At 42.0% G+C, this 16,073-nt stretch overlaps 1 protein-coding gene across 1 annotated transcript in view; it reads left to right on the forward strand.

Moving 5' to 3' along the window:
• The first annotated feature begins 246 nt into the window (after positions 1–246).
• Positions 247–16,073, forward strand: part of LOC112107404 (rab GTPase-activating protein 1-like) — a 545,250-nt gene continuing 529,423 nt past the window's right edge. Inside the window, exon 1 of the mRNA XM_026655425.1 lies at positions 247–318. The gene's annotated coding sequence lies outside the window, so the exon portion shown is untranslated. The remainder of the gene's footprint in view (positions 319–16,073) is intronic.

Consider the following 16,073-nt stretch of genomic DNA (forward strand, 5'->3'; position numbering starts at 1 on the left):
ATACGCGGGAGCGGCCGCCCTGAACCGCCGCTGACTGATCGCGCGCGCGCCCACAAAGAGGAGGCAACAATAGCCGCCAGGGGCGCGCTCAGGGCCGCTCTCGACCGCCGCTTGGCCCGCGGCTCTCGGTCCCTCGCGCGTGCCCGCTCCGCTGTCGGAATGTTGGCCGTCCTCTCGAACCTCAGCGCGGCTGCGCGACTCCCCCCCTTCCCTGCTCCTCCCCTTCTGCTCACTCCCCCTCCCACCTCTCGGAGCGCCGGTGGTGGGGCGAAGCCGGGACGGGGCAGCCGGGCTGGAGCACGCAGAGTTCTGCGGCTGGTGAGCGAGGGGAAGGGGAACAACGTCTCGAGGTCCCCCTCCTGGGCTGCGCCTGGGCTGCCCCCTGTGTGCGGACGGGAGGGGGCGGTAGCTCGCCGCTGTTCCCTTTTGGGTCCGCCGGTGCCAGTAAAAGGGGTGGAGGAAAGGGGAGGGAGCTGCTTTCTTTCGGGTCCGCAGGCCTTGAGTCTCGCCCTGCCCTGGGTGGGCGTCTGGAGCCTGTGACAGGTCCCCGTGACCTCGGGTGGTTTATCCTGCCAGGGGGCGGCACCAGTTGTGACCTGCCGACATTTCTGCTGCCTCGGTGTTTAGCCCCCCCCCCCCCCCCCCGTTGCTCGGGGCGCCGCCGGCTGCCCCCCCCCCCCCCCGCCCTCAAGGGAGGAGGAAGAGACGTGAGGTGTGTTTGTTTTGGTTCGGGTGGTGCTGTGTCGTCCTGCTCCGTGTCCAGGTATTTTGTGTCTGTGTGTGTGTGCTTCCCTGCACTCCAGTGGTCCTTGGGTTAGTGCAGCGTTGGAGAGGGAGGTGTTGTGAAGCTGGGGTGTAATGGTAAAGTTGCTCGAATCTTGAGTTGGGGGGGGGAGGGTTAGGTAGAGGGGTTCCTCTCCTCCCCTCGTAGGAAAAATGAAGATACTTCCCAAGCCTAAAGCTAGCAAAGCAGCCGTCTGCATCTGTCTGTGTTTCTGAGGAGTACAAACACTTAATTGACACACTGCAAAACCCTTCATTCCCACATGGAGACACTTTAAAAACTCCTTAAAACTTAATCCCAAATGAGGGAGTCCTTTTCTGAAGGAGTGAGACTTGGCAGGTCTGCTCTACTGTATGTTTTTAAAGTGTGGCAATTACTTTAATCTTACTGTCAAGGGTTCAAGGATGGTCTTTTTGTATTTGATTTTCTTGTATGTTAATTACATATATCATATATCACTTTTCTTAACAAGGGATTCTGAATGTGTTTCTGTTTTGAGCTATAGAAAAAATATAAAGTACCAGCTGCTTAAAAAAAATAAAAGCAACAACCAGAAAAAACCCTTCTGTTTAAAAGAAGTCTGTGTAGAAACGTTTCTCATGTTTTCATTATCAAGCTTTAGCCAGCCTCATGATGGTATTGAAGACACAATGCCAAATCGGACTTTGGTAAAGAGCAGCCTACCCTACCTCCTTCACAAACTACCTACCTGTTACGATTGAAAGCTACAAATTCTGTTCTCCACAAACCCATGTTACCCCACTGAAGTGTTCACTTGTCTTAAGCACACTCCCAAGTTCTGCATGTCAATGCGCTTGGATCATTTTGTTTAGAGGGCTGAATTCAACTTTAAATTTTGGTTCATGTGCTAAGGTGTACATTTAGGGCCGCATACTACCCATGTCTACACTGAAACTTCCAATGATGTCAATGAGAGGCTTGCATAAAGATCAAGGATATAGTGTGCTTTTTATTTTGTTACCAAACTTTTACTTACCATCACTATTAGTTCCTTATTTTGGCTTTCAGCATCACTGAGTGGGAAAATGTACTTGCATTTACGGTCACCTGTAGTTCTGCCCCTTGTTCCTCTCCTTCCCTATACTATTGCTCCAACTTTCCTGTCTCTATGCATCTGTCTTTCTTCCCTCTGCATTTCGTTCCCTGCAGCAATTTCCATTTCCTCTCTTTGTGCTTCACTCTCACCCTTCCCACCATTGCATCTCCTAAATTAATGAATAATGTTGACATATAAAGTGTTATTACTAGGCTTTACATTGTTAAGATGCTAATGAGATTAATAGGGCATGGGAATTCTCAGTCATTGTTTCAGCCTGTCTGCAGATTCAGGAAGAGAAGAGTACATCAGCTACTCTACTTAATTAATGATTGAAAGGTTATCTTTGCAACTGGTAGGGCAAGAACCTTTGTTTTTACTGAAAATCCAGATTTTGCAGAATTCTGGATATTTTATGTGGGCCACATAAATACACAAAGTGGAACAGATCAGCCCTTGATCTGGTTGTTTGATGTTTGTTATGACATGTTAGACAACTTAAACATAACATCCTTATGTTCCAAATGTCAATTACATGTTAATTCCACTGACTATCCAAACAGCATTACTTTCCTTTCCTTTCCTTTCCTTTCTGGTAGTGGTATAATTCAACCTGTGCTTCATTGGCATTTGTTTAGTAACACATCACTTGTGAATCTGTGTCTTTCACTTTTTTTATTCCTTTTTTGCTAGTTTAGGTCTTTATTCTTGAAATATATAGAATCATAGAATATCAGGGTTGGAAGGGACCTCAGGAGGTCATCTGGTCCAACCCCCTGCTCAAAGCAGGACCAATCCCCAACTAAATCATCCCAGCCAGGGCTTTGTCAAGCCTGACCTTAAAAACCTCTAAGGAAGGAGATTCCACCACCTCCCTAGGTAACCCATTCCAGTGCTTCACCACCCTCCTACTGAAAAAGTTTTTCCTAATCTCCAACCTAAACCTCCCCCATTGCAACTTGAGACCATTACTCCTTGTTCTGTCATCTGGTACCAATGAGAACAGTCTAGATCCATCCTCTTTGGAACCTCCTTTCAGGTAGTTGAAAGCAGCTATCAAATCCCCGCTCATTCTTCTCTTCTGCAGACTAAACAATCCCAGTTCCCTCAGTCTCTCCTCAAGTCATGTGCTCCAGCCCCCTAATAATTTTTGTTGCCCTCCGCTGGACTCTTTCCAATTTTTCCACATCCTTCTTTTGCAAGTCTAAAGTACTCTAGCAAAATAGCACCCCCTAGGGCATGTACACTTTTTAATGTTACACATTTGAGCCCAAGAATACAAAAAGGTCTCTTTCCCAAATGCTTGTAAGCGGTGAGGATCCCAGAGCCCAGGCTCCGGCCTGAGCCCAAACTTCTACACAGCAATTTTCAGCCTTTGAGCCCAAGCCCCTCGAACCCAAGTCAGCTGACCCAAGCCAGCTATGCCCATGCTGTGGGTCTTTTATTCCAGTGTAGATATACTGAAAAAGGTGTCTCCCAAATGCCACTCTTCCTTCTTGGTGGTGACCTGTGTGCTTTCCTTCATCTCCTAAGATGTTTAGTATTAGCTAACTTTTTTTAATTTAAAAAGTATTTTTAGTTAGTTTCCCGCTGTTGCAGGTACTGTAGTCTTGGGTTCTTCTGTTCTCAGCCTTGTTTCCACAAATATGGACATCATTTTGAATTCATTCCCATTGTGTTGCCCCTCTTTGCAGCTGTTAGGCCTGTCGGTATCCATGGGGCTCATGTCTGATACTGGTAAGAAAACTAGCTTTTGACTTAGTGGTAATTTTGGCATTGCAAGATGCAGGGATGACTCTATTCAGTGTCTACGAGGTATTGTGAAGAGCATGGTCACAACCAGTGCTCTCTCTCTTTTTTCTTCACTCTAAGAAAAGGATCCAGAGGACCTTCGCAAACTCCTGTTATAATAGAGGCTCTTGTAACAAAGTTGACTAGAGTAGTGTACTCAGTAGTGTCGATGAGCCACTCAGACTAGACACAAATCACAAGTAAATTAATTGTATGCAGTGTTGTTGTAGCCGTGTCGGTCCCAAGATATTGGAGAGACAAGGTGGATGAGGTAATAGCTTTTATTGGCCCAACTCTCACTAGCAGAAAATGGTTCCAGTAAAAGATATTATCTCATCTACTTTGTTTCTCTAGGGAACTACTTGTAATCTAGAAATAAGAAATACATCATTCACAAGTTTCTAACTTAAAAATGTAAAAAATTAAGAATCTGAATAAATGTAAGTTAAGCTATATAATTGCTTAAATAAATGTGTACAGATACATTATATCTTCCTGGTTATCAAAAAGAAGTTCCAAATTTAGTCTGAAAGCTATATTTTAATTGCAGATCACCATGTTTTAATGATTACCAACCAGTGAGAATCAACTTTCTTTAGGAAAATAACTAAAAATGCAAGACATAACTTCCATTAAAATAATTTAAATTTCCTGCTTTCTTCTCGAAATTATGTTTAAAATTAGTGATTTAAATTGCTTTGATTTAAATCAATCTATCCTGCCTCCTTTATATGTCCTAAAGTAGGGGTGAGCAAACTACAGCCCGCGGGCTGAATCTGGCCCTCCAGCCATTTTAAACTGGCCCTCGAGCTCCCACGGGGGAGCGGGGTCTGGGGCTTGCCCCGTTCTGGTGCTCCAGCCGGGGAGCAGGGTCACGGGCCACTCCATGCGGCTCCTGGAAGCCGCGGCATGGGCCGCCTACGGCTCCTATGCATGCCAATGGCCCCCTCCGGTGCTCCAATGGGAGCTGCAGGGGCGGTGCCTGCGGATGGGGCAGCGTGCAGAGGTAAGCGCTGCCCGGAGCCTGCACCCCTGAGCCTCCCCCTCTGCCCCAACCCCCTGCCCCAGCCCTGATCCCTCTCCCGCTCTCTGAACCCCTCGATCCCAGCACGGAGCACCCTCCTGCACCCCAAGCCCCTCATCCCCAGCCCCGCCCTAGCGTCTGCACCCAACTCGCACCCTGGAGCCCCCTCCCGCCCCCTGAACTCCTAATTTCTGGCCTCACCCTGGAGCACACCCCCCCAACCAGAGCCCTCACTCCCTCCTGCACCCCAACCCCAGTGTTTTCCTCAGGAATTGAAATTGGCCTGTCTCTGTGTGTGTGTGTGTGTGTTTGAATTTTCGGGGGGGTGTCCGGGCCAATGAGGGGTGAGGCCGTGAGGGTGAAGGTGGGCTGTATGGGACCATAGTAAAAACTGAAAAATGTTTCATGACCATTTTATTAGATTTAACTCATGTTTTAAAATCATCACACAAATTAAAGTTGGCTACTCAAGCCTTCTATGAAGCACTACATCTACATCCTTCTTGGTTTCTTGTTATAATTTTGCACAACTCTGTTAACAAACTTCTTGAATGCAATGCGTTCATCTTTGGTGGCTTCTCGTGTGTCCGGTACTTCCATTCCTTCAATTGATATGCACATTAATTAGTTCGTTCACATGATCAGGCAGAAGGCGATTTCTTTCAGAACACAAAATTCTATTCAATGAGGAAAAAGAACGCTCAACTGTAGCTGTTGTGACTGGGAGTAGCAAGAGATGAATTCCTACGTCTTTCATCCCAGGAAACACAGCACGAAGATCGGGTCGAGCCACTAGTGATGATAAAAAAGAAGTTGAAGTGAAATCTTCATTCATTCATCATATGATATTCCACTCTGTGTTCAAATTCTCTGTTCTGTCCTGAGCACATGACAGCCCCATTGCTGGTAGTGCCTCACTCCGCTCAACTGTTGGTGTTTTATAGGACAGGGATCTGTAAAAGCTACGTAGAGGTTGAGTAGAATCTAGAAGTCGCTGTTGTAGATTTTTAAGAATGAAGTCTGTGTACTTTTTCAGTTGTCTTAACAAACACTTCTTTTCCTCTTCACTTAAGGATTCAATATAAATGCCTTCATTAGTAAACTTCTGGACTGATATCTTTGCTTCTTCCAGTACTTTTTCAATGGATAGCTCTCTGATTGATCCAAATGTAGCTTGTATTGCTGGACAAAGATCTACTACTGTTTGTAGCAGATGCCTGGATGCATTGTTTAATGACCCAAGTGGTCTCTCTCTTGTAAGTCTACTGTTGAAAACGGCAATAGTCTTCTCTGAACGTAGTAGCAAAAGTAATCTACCAGCCTCACTACTTAGATCCATCCCATCTTGGTAGATACTTTCCAAAGCCAGTAATAATGGCTGGAGTAATTTTAAGACAACAGCCAAAGATCGCTCAAGAGAAAGCCAGCGGGTTTTCCCAGGTTGGACTAATTTGAACTTCAGTCCCACGAAAGCTTATGCTCAAATAAATTTGTTAGTCTCTAAGGTGCCACAAGTACTCCTGTTCTTTTTTCAGTCCCAGTGTATCTTCTATATTTTCCAAGACATTCAGTCTTTTTGGACACTTGCTGAAAAAAGAATATAATGAAGACATTAAATTTATAGCTTTTTAAATGTCTTTTGAAGAGTCTGCTGCTCGTACTAGCGCTAGTTGGAGTAGATGGCCTCTGCAGTGTGTGCATAGGAGAGATTAGGGTTACACTTTTCTCTGAGCAAAGCTTGTACTCCACCATGTCTTTCAGAGAAGTCTGCAGCTCCATCAAATGCACAAGCAGCCATCTGTTTGGGGTCCAATTGACAAGCATTTAACTCTTCTAAGATGTGGGTTGTCACAGATGCAGCTGATGTGTCTTCTATAACTTGAACATCTAGAAAAGCATGTACTGGCTTACCACTGACATCAAGATAACGTACACAATGACTTAATACTTGATGCCCATCTGCATCGGTGCATTCATCAGCCATGTATGCAAATTTTTTGAATGTGATGAGAGAGTCCTTCACTTTTTCAACTGTTGAGTCTTTCACTGTTGCACTGCATGCTTCTAGCCAGTCTGTTGAGTTTCTTGCGGAAAGATAGTGAGCATTTGCTGGTCTTGTTCGGAACCAGTGTTCAGCTTCAGGATGAACAAGTGACAATGCACTTAACATTGGCCTCCAGTTTATAGTGTGTGGTATCTCTTTCTTAAATAGAAAGTATGATGCCACAGCCTTGTTTGTTCACATGAACTGTGTTGTGTCTCCAGCATTCTTAACAGCCTCATTAAGTACTTCTAAAATTGGCTTTGAAAGTGGGCTTATAAGGCTTTCTGCATGTTGATGCACTCCAGAGGCGTGGTGTTTTGCAGCCTTTTCATATAGTTTGTCAGCATTGGTTTTGCTGATCGGTCTGACAGTCAAGCTCCCCACTTTTACCAATTATAGCATTGGGAAGCTTAACTTCTTCGTAAGGTTTTTTGCAAGAGGTGCACCAGTAGTCATCTTTTGTAACTTCAGTAAATGGGAACACTTTGACCGACAAACATTGGGAACTGCCTTTAGGTTCTGGAGACACTGTTTCTTCAGTAGGTACTTGTATTTGTGTTTCGGGCTGGTCAGGTGTAGATACACCATTTGAACCTTCAGATGACATGTTGATATAGTCTTGGTTCTTGATGTGTTCTTCACCTTGGTTGGTTTTTGAGGCCTTTAAGTGGAAAAATTGTTGCGTTTTTTTCTCTTTTCATTTTCACTTTGACCTGCAACGTATAAAAGAGAGATGAATAAATTAAATGTTTTGTTAAGATAATGCAAATTTAACATAAGGATAATGCAGATTACACCAAAACACAACGGTTCTAGATTTCTAAAACAAATATAAACATTTGTTAAAAATTCATTTAATTTAAATTGACTTTTGAAAAGTAAGCCATCATGGGATAAGAGGGAAGTTCTCTCATGGATCAGTAACTGGTTAAAAGATGGGAAACAAAGAGTAGGAATAAATTGTCAGTTTTCAGAATGGTGAGAGATAAATAGTGGTATCCCCGGGGGTCGGTACTGAGACTATTACTGTTCAACGTATTCATAAATGATCTGTAAAAATGGGTAAACAGTGAGGTGGCAAAATTTGCAGATGATACAAAACGATTCAAGATAGTTAAGTCCAAAGCAGACTGTGAAGAGTTACAAAGGGATCTCACAAAACTGGGTGACTGGGCAACAAAATGGCAGATGAAATTCAGTGTTGATAAATGCAAAGTAATTCACATTGGAAACCATAATCTCAACTATACATACAAAATGATGGTGTCTAAATTAGCTGTTAACACTCAAGAAAGAGATGTTGGAGTCATTGTGGATGGTTCTCTGAAAATATCCACTCAATGTGCAGCGGCAGTCAAAAAAGCAAACAACGTTGGGAATCATTAAGAAAGGGATAGATAATAAGAGAGAAAATATCATATTGCCTCTATATAAATCCATGGCATGCACACACCTTGAATACAGTGTGCAGATCTGGTCACCTTATCCCCAAAAAGATATATTGGAATTAGTAAAGGTACAGAGATGGGCAACTAAAATGATTAGGGGTATGAAACAGGAGGAGAGATTAAAATGACTGGGATGTTTCAGCTTAGAAAAGAGACGACTAAGGGGGGATATGATAGAGGTCTATAAAATCTTGACTGGTGTGAAGAAAGTGAATAAGGAAATGTTATTTAATCCTTCACATAACACAAGAACTAGCAGTCACCCAATGAAATTAATAGGCAGCAGGTTTAAAAAAAAAAACGGAAAGAAGTACTTCTTCACACAACATAAAATCAACCCATGTAACTTTGTCAGGGGATGCTGTGAAGACCAAAACTATAACAGGATTAAAAAAAGAACTAGATAAATTCCTGGAGAATAGGTCCATCAGTGGCTATTAGCCAGGATGGGGAGGGATGCAACACCATGCTCTGAGTGTTCCTAGCCTGTTTGCCAGAAGCTGGGAATGGGCAACAGAGGATGGATCACTTGATGATTATCTGTTCTGTTCATTCCCTCTGATGCATCTGGCCTTGACCACTGTTGGAAGACAGGATACTGGGCCATTTGGACCATTGGTCTGACCCAATATGGCCATTCTTATGTAAAAATTATAATAAAAAAATGTTTAGTACAGAAACTCCCCAACATCATGACCTCTCAAGATCGCAACAATGTGAGATAACAACCTTGGCAAATAATGCATTTTAAAAATCTTGGCCTACTAGGAAACATATTTAAAAAAGGTTCCATTGCCAGTCACAAATCTAGCATTCTGGAGCAAAGTCACTAAAATATAGTCCAACAAACGTTTATTTAACATGCTCCTCACTTTTCCCTCTACCACACCCCACTCACTGGTGGTGTCCTTGGTCAGCGGAGACTCGGAGTTCAGAGGTGCTTTCATGTGAGTTCACCTCACAAGTGGGGGGCAAGAAGGCATCTTGCTCATTCCTCCAGCTGCTCATCGTTCGCTCTAGCCACTGTTGTTTGTTGTGCCAACGTTCACTCAATCGCTCTGTTGCCAACGGCCCTGCGCCATCACCTTCTGCTGCCACCTGGCACTGTGACCTCTGCGAGTTGGTCTCTAGAGGTTCCACCCAGTGCTCAGTGATTTCAGCTGAGCTCTCAGTTGGGGAACCTCACTGCTAGTGCAGGCTGGGCTATCTTTTCCACAGAAACTCTGTCCCACAGCAGGTCTAAGCACTTTAACCTGATTATCAGTGATTTCAGCTGTACTGGTCATTTAACAAAACAAAAGACTATCTATGGAGCCTAATCAGCTCTGTCTTTAAACAGTGGAGAGGGGCAGGTCAGATAGTACTTGTGACTCAGGCAGACCATCAAGCAAAACACCTGTCCCCATCCTCTCTCAATGTCCTCTATTATCAGTTCTATTGCCCTTTATTCATACAATAAGAATAACATTTCATTACCCCCGCATTCAAGTGATTTGTAACCCAACCCCAGCCAAAATCTATCACTTCGGCAACACAGCTCTGTTTGCTGGATACCTAGGTAGATTGAGTGTGAATGGAAATACAATCTGGTCCTGAAGGCTTTCCCGCCCCCATCCCCCAGCTCATCACTAGCTGTCAGGGAGAGCTCATTTAGACTTTGCTTACAAATCATAATTTGAAATTATTAGGTTGGCCAATATCGCTGAAATGAATTCACTAACATTGTCATAAAAACAACAGCTGTATAAAGAAGCTAGTCTATGTTCATACTTTTCAAATCTATTTTACTTTTTCAGATACACGTATTTTATCATACACTGTATATGCTTTTAAAGTGTGTATTAATGTTTCAATTTCAATTCAGATTTCCAAACAATCACTAAATTGGCAACATTGCATGTAACTAGTTCACAAAATTGGGGTGGAGTTTTTTGGGGGAAATTCAGGGTGTGTGTACACCCCCAATAGAGGGGGTCTAGGGAAATCCCTGCCCGCCATACAATTTCTATACCCAGATGTGGCCCTCGGGCCAAAAAGTTTGCCAACCCCGTCTTAAAGCAAAACAGGTCACAAACTTATTATTTTTCCTTTGCAGATCACCGTAGAAGAGCTCTGCCACAAATTAGGACATCAAGGGGATATACTCTTTTAGAGCAAATGGGTTGGGAAAAATGTGAGATGGGTCTGGACTTGAATGACCCTATAATGTTTTTAGGCACATGGTAACCAGAAATAAGAGAGAAATACTCCCTTGGAATAGTGTAGCTGTTCCCCAGTGAAATAGATGTTCCTATGGGTTCACAAACAAGGAGGCTGCTTAAGTGTGGACAGACCCATTGGTAGGTATAAGTATGTCTAAATTAAGCAGATATGACTCAGACCTAGAATGAGTTACACAATAAAATATATGCTTTAGTTAAACCAGAGTAATGGACTTGATTAAAAAATTACTGGGTGAAATTGTATGGCCGATATTATGCACAAGATCAAACTTGATGATCATAATGGTCCCTTGAGGCCTTAAAATCTATGAATCTATAAAATGTGGAAAATTGAAAGGGAGCTCCTTTTTTTTTTTTTTTTTTTTTTTTTAAATATACAATCAATCAATCAGGTTTTCTCTAACCTCTGTTAAAACATATTTGGAATTAATGATGTAAGGAAGAAACAGTGAAACACCAGTTTTGGATGATAAGACAATAATTTGTGTCTAAAATGAGTGACATAGCTTGTACTGAGATACAGATGAAACCACCAATAGGAAATATGCATCATAGCGTAACTATTTTTGTAACAACTAAAAGGAACAATTTCAGGTAGAAACTTTATTATATCTATGTTTTCTGTGCACACTCTCCTGTCTTTGGTATGCTACAAATATAATCAAGGCCTCAAGTACTCTGCAGCAAGCTGGTCTTAAATGAATTAAATGTGAAACTGAGTAATACAATCAGTACAAGTATCAGGGGTAGCGGTGTTAGTCTGTATCTACAAAAACAACAAGGAGTCTCATGGCACCTTAAAGACTAACAGATTTATTTGGGCATAAGCTTTCGTGAGTAAAAACCTCACTTCTTCGGATGCATAGAGTGAAAGTACAGTAAGTCCTTTATCTTGCTATTAAATTTGTTTCCACTACATTTTCAGCATGCCAGAAGTTTTTTTTTTTTTTTTTTTGTTTTTTTTTTATGATTCACTCTGCATTGTAGAATTCACTAGGGATGAAACCTAAAGATTTTGGCAGTTGAGTTGTATGGTATCGGGGGAGGTATGGGAGACATTTTGGGATTGTGGGATGAGCCTCTATTCAGCATTTAAGTTATCATCTTAACATTTCCGGCTTCTTAACCCATTGAGATAAATGGCGTAGTTCTCAGAGGTGTGAACTATTGTTTCAAGCTGCTTGCGTACACAGAAAAACAGCATTGTATTGGCTTAAATTCTGCTCGCATGCTCAGGGTTGTCTTGGCCTGGTTTACACACCCTGTAAACGCCCCACCCCCGCCCCAGTATTACTTTGGTTAGTAGTGAGATTCTTTGACTGAAAAAATTGCACCAGTACAATGACACTGGTATGTATGCAGTTATACTGGGTGGTGAAGATGCTTTCTACTGGTATAGTTTATTCCCCTTCTCTTGTAAAGGCACCTTCATGCAGTTGTAACTGTGTATACACTACAGAATTTGAACTGATTTTAAAGCAATGCAATTTTTTGTGTGTTGACAAGTCTTTTACATCCATAATCTGGTCTTTTGTGTACTATTAAGCCTATTACGGAACACTTAAAATATTATTTTGTAGTCGTTTGGTTTTCAAATAAAAAATTGCGTTATTTATGCTCAAATATATTTTATTTTATTTTATAAAACAAAGCAAAAATACAAATTTAAAATAACTTGAACTAACAATTTCTAACTGGAAAGCGCGTATAAAGTAGTAAAAAAATCAAGTGCAAGAGTCAAAATTAAAAACAGTGTTCTACTTAAAAAAACTGTTTTTATATATACACAAACACCAAACAAATTAGATTTTTACTAGGAAAATCTATTTTTATAAACAGAAATACGAATTTGGATTTAATGGGATTGGTGTTTCTGCGTTTTTCTATCACAAATTCGCTTAATATTAGGAATAATGCTGGAAAGTTGAATCCTCATGTCAGGTGCAGCATCATATTTGGTTTTTGTTGCAGTATAATACGAAAATCCTGTCTCACACAAATAAGTTGTAGCAAAAGGAAGGAGCACTCGAACTGCACGTTTAGTCACATTAGGGTACTCTTCTATTAGGCTGCTCCAAAAATTATTCAGCGGAAGATCCTTAAACTTTTGTTTCAAATCAGAGTCAGAAATTAAGTCAATTAGGCTTTCATAATTGTGCACAGTAAAGCCGACTGGTTTGGCTGTAATTACAAATGGATTTCGAACCCAAGCATTATCATCAGTAGTTGTAGGAAAATATTCTAATAAAGAGGCCTGCAAGTCACCTAAGTGCTGTAAAATGGTGCTGGAAACTTCTTCATGGACTGTAGAATTTATTTGTCAGAAATTCATGTACTGTAGGGAAGCAGTCGAAGTTATTCTGTTCTACAGAAGATGCCCAGTATTCCAGTTTCTTTTTTAATGACAAATTTTTATCCATTGTCGTAAAAATGGTCACATTCTTTCCTTGCAGCGACAGATTAATTTCATTTGATTTTGCAAAAATATCTGCAAGATACGGAAGTCTCATTAGCCATGAGGAATTTGTCAGACAGTCATTAATTTTCATCCTGAATTATCTGAAGTGAAGAATACCAGTAGTTCACTAGGAAGCTCAAAAAGCCTCACAAGCACTTTTCCTCTGGATAGCCACCTCACTTCCGTATGTAAAAGAAGGGCTTTGTGCTGACTACCCATTTCCTCACACAAAATTTTAAATAACCTGGATTGAATTGGTTGAGATTTGACAAAATTGATAATTTGTACTGCTTCATCGAGCACAATTTTCAGATATGCTGGTATTTTTTTAACTGCAAGTGCTTGTCTGTGTAGAGCACAATGGCTCTTAGTGCTTTCTGGTGCCACACTTATGATTCGCGTTACAGCTCCCTTCATCTTCCCAATCATTGCCCGAGCACCGTCAGTACATACATCAATACATTTTCCCCAACTAATTTCATGCTTTCTGATAAAATTGTTGATGAATATTTCTTCTCCAGTTGTGTTGCTTTGCAGAGATTCACATAAGAGCAGGTCCTCTTCAGTAATATTATTAAATCTATATCGGACAAATATTAGTAGCATAGCAAGTCCTGAAACGTCAATGGACTCATCTAGCTGCAATGAATACTCATGGCAAATTTTCAGTCGGCAAACTAGCTCTTTTTCTATGTCATTGGCAAGATCTTTAATACGGCGTGCAACAGTATTATTTGACAACTGTACAGGACCAATTTTTTTACCAGACTGCTCGCTCAACATGCACGTTACAATATCTTTCGCGCAAGGCTTGATAAGCGTTTCTCCAATAGTGTGAGCTTCTCCGGCAAGCGCTATACGGTAACTTACTCGATAAGATACCTCTGTTGCACTTTTGTTGTCTGTTTTAGTAATTTTAATCATCGAAAGTTTACAATTTCCAAGTGAGTCACGCTTCCTCTTGAAAAAACGTATATCTTTGTCTTTGTATTCAGCATGCTTGGTTTCCAAATGCCTACGAAGTTTAGCAGGAGCCAATGAACTTGTTTGCTAGTATTTTGTTGCACATGACGCACTGCGCATCAGGAACATCTTTATTTCCAACACACGTAAAACCGAAAGACAAATAACTTTCATCATACTTTCGTTTCGGTCTTTTAACACCTGCTTCTTCTTGTTTTTTGATATACTTGGGTGGAAATTCTTTCACCTTGGATAACTCACTAGTACTAACAGATTTTTCGGCAACAAAAAACTGCGATTGTTCATCCTCACTTTGAAGTGTCACAATATTTTGCTCGTTTATTTTGGCCACCGTTGGAGTACCAGAACAACTTGCTTTTCGTTTCAAAGTTCCTTCTTTTAGCCACAAATCCATGATGATTAGATTTAGTAACAATATTTAGAAATACTGATTTTTGTCAAATTTTGTTTGTCACAAATATTTATATTGTTTCTAGCGAAGCTAGTTTAGTTGTGCTTATCGCACACACGGTAAAGACCCACAGGTTTGAATGTGTTGAGTGAATATGTTATATTCAGCATGGCGTAAAGAGAATGGTGTGTGCATACCACTGCAGTTCGCGCAGCCTCGAGTGGAAGGGGTATGATGTCACTAACTGAAACGTGCCCGAAAAGGGTAGACGTCAACATGCTTGCGTGCCACATTCTCTTTACACCATGATATTCAATACGAGATCTATCAATAACCGGAAAAAGAGTTTTAGGTTAAATTATAGTCATTCAAAAAGAGTTGTAAACTACGCTTTAAATTTTTTTTTAATTTTAAATTTGGCATATTTGAAGACCCTTTTTTAAAATTGATTCTTTCACGGATCACCTATTCACATCGTGTGGAACACCAGTGTTCCACGGAACACAGTTTGGGAAACACTGCTATACAGATTTCATGGGGGGACCAGCGTTTCTCAAAATGGGAGTCCTGACCCAAAAGAGAGTTTTGTGTGTGTGGGGTGGTGGTGGTCACAAGGTTTTTGTATGGGGGGTCGTTGTATTGCCACCCTCACTTCTGTGCTGCCTTCAGAGCTGGGTCGCTGGAGAGTGACAGCTGCTGGCCATGTGCCCAGCTCTGAAGGCAGTACCCTACCAGCAGCAGTGCAGAAGCAAGGGTAACAATACCATACCATGCCACCCTTACTTCTACGCTGCTGCCTTCAGAGTTGGGTCAGGACCCCTACAGTTACAACACTGTAAAATTTCAGATTTAAATATCTGAAGTCAATAAATTTATGATTTTTAAAATCCTATGACCGTGAAATTGACCAAAATGGACCATGGGCTCTTCTTATGGGGAAAAAATCCTCTGTTCATGCACAGAACAGGTAAAGGACAGGCAGTGATAGTACCTTGTAGTTCAGGGGTGGCCAGCCTGTGGCTCCGGAGCCACATGCAGCTCTTCAGAAGTTAATATGCAGCTCCTTGTATGGGCACTGACTCCGGGGCTGGAGCTACAGGTGCCAACTTTCCAATGTGCCGGGGGGTGCTCACCGCTTAACCCCTGGCTCTGCCACAGGCTCTGCCCCCACTCCACCTCTTCCTGTCCCCTCCCCTGAGATTGCCATGCCCTCATTCCTCCCCCTCCCCGCACCTCCTGCATGCCACAAAACAGCTGATCAGGAGGTGCGGGGAGGGAGGGGCTGATCGGCGGGACAGCCAGTGGGCAGGAGGCGCGGGGAGGGGGAATTGACGGGGGGGGCTGCTGATGTATTACTGTGGCTCTTTGGCAATGTACATTGGTAAATTCTGGCTCCTTCTCAGGCTCAGGTTGGCCACCCCTGTTCAAGTTTATTCCAGAACTTGAATTTGCACCATGAATCATGATGGATTGATTTAAGTCATTCTTGTTTTGCATTTGTACTTTAGTTATTTTTGTAAAAAGAGGCTGATTCTTATTGGTTGGTAACCATTAAAACATGTTGATTGTTAACTAAATATAGCCTCTACACCAAATTTGGTACTATTTCTTGCTAACGAGGAGGATACACTGTCTGGGGGGAGGGATAGCTCAGTGGTTTGAGCATTGGCCTGCTAAACCCAGGGTTGTGAGTTCAATCCTTGAGGGGGCCACCTAGGGATCTGGGGCAAAATCAGTACTTGGTCCTGCTAGTGAAGGCAGGGGGCTGGACTCAATGACCTTTCAAGGTCCCTTCCAGTTCTAGGAGATAGGATATCTCCATTAATTTATTTTATTTATTTAATTTATGTTCAAGCAATTAAATAGCTCA

This window comes from Terrapene carolina, unplaced genomic scaffold, assembly GCF_002925995.2.
Source record: "Terrapene carolina triunguis isolate 2854851 unplaced genomic scaffold, T_m_triunguis-2.0 Scaffold210, whole genome shotgun sequence".
NCBI lineage: Eukaryota > Metazoa > Chordata > Testudines > Emydidae > Terrapene > Terrapene triunguis.